The sequence below is a fragment of the Erythrolamprus reginae genome, chromosome 2, assembly GCF_031021105.1.
Source record: "Erythrolamprus reginae isolate rEryReg1 chromosome 2, rEryReg1.hap1, whole genome shotgun sequence".
Lineage (NCBI taxonomy): Eukaryota > Metazoa > Chordata > Lepidosauria > Squamata > Dipsadidae > Erythrolamprus > Erythrolamprus reginae.
Genome location: NC_091951.1, coordinates 244193845 through 244204400, shown reverse-complemented (window position 1 = coordinate 244204400; position 10556 = coordinate 244193845).

The window sequence follows — 10556 nt, the reverse complement described above, 5'->3', positions numbered from 1 at the left end:
TCTGAATTTTTTTCCATATTAAATTATAATTAAATTCCACCATTTGTCCCGGGTTCTTTAATAACCATACTCCTAAATATTTCATTTTCTTGCTACCCAGTTTTAAACCCGATACCTTCCGTATTTCAATTTGTTCTTTAGGCCCTGTATTTAAACAAATGATTTCTGATTTTTCCATATTCACTCTTAACCCTGATTGGTTTTTAAACTCCTGAAGTATTATAATTATTCTTTTAATCATATCTATTGGTGTTTCTGTGACTATTATAGCATCATCTGCAAATAAATTTAATTTTAATTCCGTACTTCCTATTTGATATCCCTTCCATTGTGTATCTTTTCTAATTTTGTTTGCCAATGTTTCAATTGCCATTGCAAAAAGCATCGGGGATAGGGGGCATCCCTGCTTAGTCCCATTATTTATTTCTATTTTCTCCGTTCTATTTCCATTCACTCTAACATAGGCTATGTTGTCCTTGTATATTTCTTTTATTATTTGACAAAATCCTTTCCCCATATTCAAACTATTGCATAATTGGAACAAATACTCATGGTTTATTTTATCAAAGGCTTTGTAAACATCTAACTTTAATAATCCCATTTTCCTTTTAATTTTGGTGGCATGGTGGAGCACATTCACTATATTTCTAATTGGTTCATATATTCTTCTTCCTTTTATAAAACCATACTGGTCTTTCCCAATTATCCTTGACAATATATTTTCCAGCCTATTTGCTAAAATTTTCATGAAAATTTTATAATCTTGATTTAGCAGACTAATTGGGCGGTAGGAACCTGGTTCTTTTAAGTCTCGACCTGGTTTAGGAATTGTTACAATTTCAGACACCTTCCACGTTTGTGGAACATCTAGTGTTATGAGGATATTATTATACAGTTTCTCCAAATGCGGTAATAGAATTTCTATATACGTTTTATAATATTCACCTGTAAATCCATCGGGGCCTGGTGCTTTACCGGGTTTTAGCCCTTTTACCACTGTAATTATTTCATCCCTTGTTATATTTGCATTTAACCTTTGTCTTTCTTCCTCATTCAGCCTTTCTTTAACCTCTATTTCTTGTAACATAACATGTTCTTTTTCGTATAATTTTGCATAAAATTCTCTTATTACATTTTCTACTTCTCTGTTACCATATTTCATTACCCCATCCTTATCCTTCAAACCATTTATTATTAATTTTTCTTTTCTTTTTTTAAGGTATTTCGCCATTTGTAATGCTGATTTCTTCCCCCATATTTCAATTCTCTGTTTCATTGCTATTCTCATATTATTCCAATTTTCTTCCTCTATGTCCTTTAATTGTCTTTGTTTAAGTCTTAACAAGTCATTCCATTCTTTATTTCTGGTTATTCTCAAATTTTCTCTTATTGATTCTATTTCCCTTATTCTTTTTTCCCTTTCCATCCCCCAACTTTTTCTAATATAAGACTCCATACTAATTAGATTGCCCCTAATAACTGCCTTCTTCGTGTCCCAGATAACTGATTGTCTCATTCCATCATTTTGATTTATTTCATAAAATTCCTGAATATCTTTCTGAATTTTTTCCTTATTTTCTTCACTTGCTGAGACAATTGTGTTATATCTCCAAATTCTTTCTCTACCAGTAGGGTCAATCTTTATAACTGCCGTTATAGCTGCATGATCAGATATCCAATTACTTTTGATTTCTGCCTTTTTAACTTGGATATTTCCTGTTTTGTTCATGAATATATAATCAATACAGCTAAACTTATTGTGTCTTGCTGAATAATATGTCCCCCTATTTGAGTTATCAGCGTGTAAATCTATCATATTCAACTTATTCAAATTTAATTGCTTCTTTTCTTTGTTATTAGCTGTTATTTCTACATTGAAATCCCCAGCGAATATCACCATCCCCTCTGAAAATAAATCCAGTTTACGTTTTGCATTCATAATAAATTGTTTAGCATTTACATTTGGAGCATATATTACCGCTAACGTTATCATCTTTTGATTCATTTTTCCTTTTACAAATAATAATCTTCCTTCTTTATCCCCTTTTAAAACAAAGTGTTTCTCAATCACTGAGGAACCATGGAGAAACACTCTCAGACAATGTGATGCTCATCCAATGATAAACTCATACACATGAACCAACTTCACATATATTTCATTGGTGCATTGCAAATTTATTTTAAAGTGACTTGCTGTAACACAATTACCATAGCACAAAATCATTGCAAAATCGTAGCAAAACCAAAACACAAGTAAAACTTCCTTAAGCCAAGTTAAAAAGCAACATTGAGATCCAGCAAAACCTGATGTATGGTCTCTCTAAATATTTGGTAACTCTGGAATTTAGAGGCAAAGGTTAGGGGAGGAGTTATTAATAGGCAAATTGAACCCAGACAATGAAGAAGTTGGGAACTTGATCCATACGAGTAGATAGTAATAAAATGTAGATATGTCAAACATATGTGAACTAAACCTTAGAAGTGACAATAGAACTTACTTGTACAGTAGAGCATAGACATATGACGTATATCATACTGAAACTGTAATTTAACTGCTTTGAGAAGGGGAGAAAGGCTGAAATGATATATTTATTAAAAATAAAATGCAACAGTTCAATTTCAAGAGGATTTTCAAGAGATCATTTTTAACCATGAGGACAAGCTCCTTCATTTTGAGGTGAGGAAGCACTCTCCTCCCTCGACAAACCAGTTATAATTCTGTGATTAATCCTTGATCAATCTCTGCCCACATTTTTCAGCAAGAGTACCATTTTCCCAAGAAACTCCATCAAGGTTTTAGCACAGATAATGACAGCCATTTGTGGCAACAATTTAATGGATATACCAATGAGCTCCCTTCTCATTCTCAGCCTACCGATGGTTCTTCATGCACAGGCTTACTGCAGAATTTCTGAGGGAAACACTGAGATCAGCAGCTGTCAAGATAACCATTGGGTTTTGTTGGGGTTTTTTGGTGGTGGGTTTGGCACTACCTCTGCCTCCCATTTAACTTTGTGGACGAACAGAAGGGTTTTAATGTCATTCAAAACAAACAGCAGAACATTTTGGTGTTTCCCTGCAAAAGCATATGAAACTGGCACTCATCCCAGCAATATTCTGTCTATCTATATTACAGCCCACCTCCAAAAATAAACAAAAGTTCTTATGTCCAAACTACAGTTTACATTCTTGGCATCTGATGAGACTTAAAGGAAACGGGAAGATGAACTGTACAATGCTTAACAAGCTGCAGAGCCTTTCTAACTTAGTATGTGGCTTGCAGACAATACAAGCCACATACTAAGTTAGTCATACAATCTACGGCAATGTAAAAGTGCCTGCTGAAATGGCAGAGCGGTGCCTAAAATCATGAGGAGATTTGGGGGCACTTGAAAAAAGGTCCCCTGGAGACATTAGACCAGGGGTCTAATTAAACATTCAAAAATCCAGAAAGGCCCTGAACTGAAGCCCCCTGTTTAATTCTGGAGCTGACTGGAAGTCTGATTCGCCCATCATAGTCTCCTCCTGTTGCAGTGATGGTGAACCTATGACCCGTGTGCCACATGTGGCGTGTGGAGCCATATAGGAGGGCACACGAGGTGCTGCCCTAGGTCAGCTCCAGCACATGTGTGTGTCCTGGCCAGTTGATTTTCAGCCTTGTTTTCAGCCATTTTCACTCTCCCCCAGCTTCAGGAAGGCCTCCTGAAGCCTGGGGATGGCAAAAAAAAATAGTCCAACAGGCCAACAGGAAGTTTGGAAACAAAACAGAAATGGAGCTGCCCTACTATCTACCTTCAGAGAGTTGCAAGCAGGCCTCACACACATTGGCCAATTTCTTCTGCAGCCGGCAAAGCTTTCCTGAAGGTCTCTGCAACCAATAACAGGAAAGGCCTCTGCAGCTGAAAACAGAGTTCCAGATTGATCGAGAGCTCTGTTATTGGCTACAGAGGCCTTCGGGAAAGTTTTTCTGGCTGCAGAAGAAATGGGCCGAGGTGTGTGAGGCCTGGATGCAATTATCTGAAGGTAAGTAATAGAACAGCTCCACTCCCTACAGGAGGTCTGGGCCCTTCAGTGAGGCCTGTGTGCATGTGCAGGGGCAGTTGGGAGGTTGTGCGCATACGTGGTTGGAGGGCATTGCATTATGGGTATGGGCACACATGAGCCGAAAAAGGTTCACCATCCTATTGCACTGTCCTTTTTCCTCTACAGACCAGACGTTCGGTTCCCCCACCATAGTGTCTCCTCCTAGCATGGCATCCTTTTTCTTCTACCTGCCCTACCAATGTGGCGCCACCCGTGACAGGGAGCCTCAGTAGAGGGATGAAAGAGCCACATGCTGCTCAAGAGCTACGGGTTGCTGACCCCTGCATTAGACCAATCGATCTACCTGCAGCTCTGCAGAACTGCAGCAAAAAAGTAGAAGAATACTAGCAGTATAGGATGCGAACATACACCATAAATCAAAGGTAATGTTAGTCATGTTCACATTGTAATGGAAATGCTGATATAATAATCCTAACGGAGATGCCTGCATGAGAAGGTGATGTACATTTCAGCTGTGTGTGCTGTGTTAGGGTACCCACGAAGGCATTCACAACCACTTGCTCACAAAGAGGTTAAAAACAAAGAGCTCTCTAAATCAGGCTGAATGACTTAATACACACTACACTGACTCAAACTCAAAGAGAGTGAAATCTTTATTCCGGCTCAGCGTTTGTTCTTTACATTTCAAAAACTGAAGGAAAGCAATCAAATCCATGGAGTTTTCTTCTTCAATGAATTCTATTACAAAAAATAGGTTGGTTCAGGATTTATTGATCAGGATCAAGAATGAACTTCACAAAGTCATACCAATGAGCCAACTGGTTGTAAAACCATATAAAATCATCGTGGCTCAGAATATATCAGATTTTCCTCTTAGGCTCTGTTCCCAGTTAACTTTTTCACTTCCAGATAGTTGCCCTCCCCAGATAATTTCCCCAATAATAATATATCTTCTGTAAAGAACATGTATATGGGACTATAGAACCATTGAGGTTGTTTGGATAATGACCACAGGATGATACCCTTTCAGGTTTTCTTAGCCATGGGCAGGGGTGGGCTACTGCCTGGACGGGAGGGGAGATGATGCAGTGGGGTAGTGAAAATGGAGCTCCACCCCAGAGCACCCAATTTGCACTGAAAGATGTTGAGAGAAAATGTAGGGCGTCCTGCATAAGTCATGCCCACAGTGTGGTAGTAAAAATTTTGATAGCCCTTCACTTGCCATGAGGACATAGACATTTCAGAGTTGAGAGGAACAATATCCAAAGGGCTATATTTTATTCTTTAAAGATTTAAGCATATTTTAAACACAGCCATTTTGATAACTTTGTATCGCACATTAAGAGTTCTACGGCATTATTGCCTACCCAAGGAAAGGATTCATATCTTTGGCATGAAAACCTGGCTCACATTTAAAAGAAAAAAAATCACAGGATGTCCTGAAGCAGTGAGCTGGCCAGATGTATTTGCTCTTTGCATGAGATACCCCGAAGGGTTGCGCAACTACCAAGCTTCCTGTGACTAGAGGATTTATTAAATTTTCTGTACCTTCATGTTGATGTTGACTCCTGGCAATTGCCAGCAATAGTCACTGCAGTTTTCCTGGACGCAGTTTAGGAAGTTTAAGAGCCCACTGTAACAACATTGACAAAAATGCACTTATTAATCTAATCTTGCGTAACTCCTCTCTGGCAATATTACACTATTAACCAGAGCATACAAAACATTCGCTAGACCAATTCTTGAATACAACTCACCTGTTTGGAACCCACACTGCATATCAGATAGTAATATAATTGAGAGAGTCCAAAAATATTTCATAAGAAGAGTCCTCAACTCCCCTGCTTTCAACAGAATGCCTTATTCCACCAGATTTGAAATTTTGGGTTTAGATGGCCTAGAACTTCATCGCCTTCGATCTCACCTAAATGTAATCAAATCAAATCAAATTTATTATTAAAGTCATAGACCAAAACAAATAAAACCACTTAGTAAATTCACAACCAAAAGTTGTAGGATAAAATGATAAATAACAGATAAAATCCATGATAAAATCCAGTCTATCAATTGTGCATCATCAATACTATTAAAATTACAATCCGTAAACTGTGAGATCTATATTCAGTTTGATACTATTAGGGAAAGGAATAAACAAGGTTGTCACATTTGTCGTATAAATTAGCTAAGGTGTATTAGGCACTTAAAAGCTGGCCACAAATGGTATACTTGTTGTGAGCCGCCCCGAGTCTTCGGAGAGGGGCGGCATACAAATCCAAATAATAAATAAATAAATAAATAAATAAATAAATAAATAAATAAATAAATAAATACATACATACATACATACATACATACATACACACACACACACACACACACACACGCATGCATACGTACATACACATACACATACACATACACATACACATACACATACACATACACATACACACACACACACATATATATATATATATATATATATATATATATATATATATATATACAGTATATATATACACACACACACATATATATATATACACACATATACATATCTCGCTATGATGAAGGCACATATTTGCGACAAATCCCCATTGGAGAGAGGTAATGTCTGAGTGGCCAGGATACCTTGCAATTAATGGCAGAGTATATTTTTTCCTAATGTCTGTATAAAAGGAGCATCTCAGGAGCATGTGTCCCTTAGTCTCCACCTCTCCTGAGCCGCAAGGGCAAAGTCTTTCAGTGAATGGTATTCTTTTATACTATACATAACGGTGGATGGAAGCGCATGGCACCATATAAGAGCAAATACTTTTCAGTGTTTTGCTGATTCCAGCTGTCTAAGATATTTAGCAGGAGCCACAACACATCTAGTGGCATCTGGGGCCAGAAACAGTAGAGCTTTCTTTAAGTCCTCCTGCCTCTCAATGTCCTTCACCCTTTGTAACAAGGTTTGTCTTGCTGGACTATAGTTCATCTCGAGTATTGAAGCTGGGGACCTAAATGTAAAATAATCTACTACAATGTCCTACCTGTCAATGATTTCTTCAGCTTCAACTGCAACAATACACAAGCAAAGAATCAATTAAAACTTAATGTTAATTTGCTTTAAACTCAACTGCAGAAAATACAGCTTCAGCAATAGAGTGGTCAATGCCTAACTGACTCTGTGGTTTCTTCCCCAAACCTCCAAAACTTTAACCTTAGACTATCTATAGTCGATCTAACCCCATTCCTAAGAGGTCTGTAAGGGACCTTGGTGGCACAATGGTTAGTGTGCAGTACTGGTTGTAGTTTACCAGTTCAAATCTCACCACCGGCTCAAGGTTGACTAAGCCTTCCATCCTTCCAAGGTGGGTAAAATGAAGATCCAGATTGTTGGGGGTGATATGTTGATTCTGTAAACTGCTTAGAGAGGGATGTAAAGCACTGTGAAGCAGTATATAAGTTTAAATGCTATTGTGCCTACCGTCCCTGTCTTACTTTCCTATGACCTATTTTATCTGTACCTACTTTGCTAATGTTTATGCTTATACCTACTGCCTTGTACATTTCTGAACAAACAAACAAATGTGGTTTGCCCTCCTGCCTAGTTCTGAGAAAGAAGGATTGACTTCAATCCCTCATCAGGCTTTGTAATGGAGGAAGGAAAAAATTCATGTTCTCCTGGGTTTTAGCCTGGTACCTTTAGCCTACTGCACTAAATAGACTGTCATCCAGAGGCATGTCAGGGCTCAAATCAGCCTCCTCTTCTCTATATGTCCCTAACCTTCCTTAAAAATCAATCCTTCAAGGAAAACCAGTCTTTGCTTTAGAAGTATGAATCTGGCTGCTTTTAGCCTAGTGAACTCTTTCCTTCTCTGCACACAGCACTATTCCTTTTGGTCGCTTGCTTCTAGTCCAATCCCCTGGTCAAGGCAGGAGATCTTACCAGTATACCATCCTGGTCAAATTGTGGTACTATCTATTTTTGAAAGCCTCCAGCAATGGAGCCACCACAATTCCAGGAAGTAAGTTGGTCCATTGGTTAATTAATCACTGTCAGGAAAATTATCCTTAGCTCTAGGTTGGATATATATTTGCACATGTAAATATTTGACATTTTTATAGCTTCTCCTCCCCTACACACCCACGTAGACCTCTAGTACATCCGCAGTGGACCCTTCCTGCTTCCCCCCCCCAATAAACGGTGCCCTGTAGAGATACTATTTGGGTTCCTTTTTTTGACACCCCCCCAAACCTTTTAATCCTCTAGTGCAGAGGGGTCTCCAACCTTGTCAACTCTTTTTTAACACATACAAGACAAAAACAGACTTACAACAGACATTTGGGCTACTGTTGTGAGCCGCCCCGAGTCTTTGGAGAGGGGCGGCATACAAATCTAATAAATAATAATAATTATAATTATAATAATATCTCATTAACACATTAGCCACTCCGAGTCTTCGGAGAAGGGCGGCATACAAATCTAATAAATAATAATAATAAAATAATAATAATAATAATAATAATAATAATAATAATAATAATAATAATAATAACAACAACAACAACAACAACAACAAGAACAACAACAACACATGCTTTCACTTCTACTTCTTGTCCTGCCCTCTGGTGCTTTGGAGAAAAATTTGATCCCCTCTTCTCTGATAGCCCCTGAAGTACTAGAATACAGCTATAAAGTCAACACTGAATCTTCTCTTTGAAAAACTAGACAGACCTGCTATAGCTCCTTTAACTTTCATCATAGGATTTAGCTCCCAGGCCCCTTAATCCTGTTTGTTGCTCTCTGCACGCTTTCTGGAATCTCAGAATCTTCTTTCTATTGCGGTGACCAGAATTATACCCATTATTCCAAATGTGGCCTCACTTGTGCAATATAAAGCACTATTATTGCTCCTTGTGATCTTGATGCTATCCCAGCCTGGAACTGCATTGTTTTTTCTGCAAGTTGCATCACACTGGTTCACACTTTAATTTTTTATATATATATTTTCCATGTACACATCTATGCATATATCACAAGCTATATCAAAACATACGTAATTATACATTTCTATCCACTCTATTATAAATCAATATCCTATTTTTGCACCAATTTTTACTACTATTTATCATTCTGTTTCTCCTCATTTCTTTGCACTTCTCTTCATCTATTTCCATCTCTTCCTTCTACCTTCTTTTTTCTTCTCTCCCACTTCCTACTTCTCTTCTCTCCTTCTCTCCTCCCTTCCCTTCTCTACTTCCTTTTCCTACCTCTTGACCTTCCCCTGAGTTATTCTAATCATAATTCACCTTATATTTAACATCTTGTAATTACCGGTGCCCCTTTTAAACTCATATGCTCATATCATATCTATACATATAATTTCTTTATTCTAAGTTTTTCTGCTTTTTCTGAAAATTTTTCTCCTCAAATTCTAATTTTGTCACCTTTATTCTCCATTTTCTTCCCCTTTAATCAATCTAACTTAATTTCTATACGCATTCATTTTCTATCCAATTGTAAAATTTCATCCATAATAATCTTTATCTTCCTTTTCTTTAATTTTCATTGTCAGTCTATTCGTCTCCACGCAGTCCAAGATTTTCTTAATTACCTCTCCTTCAGAAGGGTTTTTTGTTGCTTTCCGTTTTTGTGCTGGTTCATACTTAAGTTAGGATTAGTGTTGGGCGAACTGAACTTGCAAAGTTCGGGTTTGTGCCGAACTTTGCAGTGCTCTGCATGCCGAACCCAAACCCCAACTTTTTAAAAAGTTCGTGTAAAGTTCGGATTCGGGTTTGGCATTCACTTGAACACCGCAAAACGCCACCGCCCGGGAGGAGACTGGGGAATCCCATCATGGGATTTCCCACCTCCTTTTGCTTGCAGCGCCGCAAGAAAAAGGACGTGGGGAATCCCACGAAGGGATTCTGGGGGTGGGGCTTTGACATCATGGAGATTCCTTCCTCCCCGTTTTGGCCGGCCAGGAACTAGTCTCCGTGACATCAAAGCCACACCCCCGGAATCCCATCATGGGATTCCCCACCTCCTTTTGCTTGCAGCGCCACTGCAGCATCCTTTTCTGTAAAAATAAAAGGAAGCAAAAGGAGGTGGGTAATTCCCCACCTCCTTGTTTATTTTTACAGAAAAGGATGCCGCAGCGTCTTGCTGCTGCTCAGGTTCGGGTTCGGCTTCATGGCAAAGTTCGGGTGAGTTCACCAAACCCAAACTTCGTTGGGTTCACCAAACACTAGTTAGGATAACATCCCAAGTAAGACAGAAGATGCTAAGTCCACATTGCAAAGCCTACCACAGTGGAGGGAGACAAAGTAAAGGATTCTTCTTGTCCTTCAAAGAAGAACCTGGCATGATAATAGAGAGCTTTTGCATCTGCTGCCATGGGTTGCCCTAGGTTTTGCATAATAATGGACAAGAGGCAGTGCCTACTTTTGCTACATGGCGAAGGAGGGGGTAGCAGAAAAGTTTTGCCTTCCCATTTAGACACGCTTCGTTTGGAGTGATGATT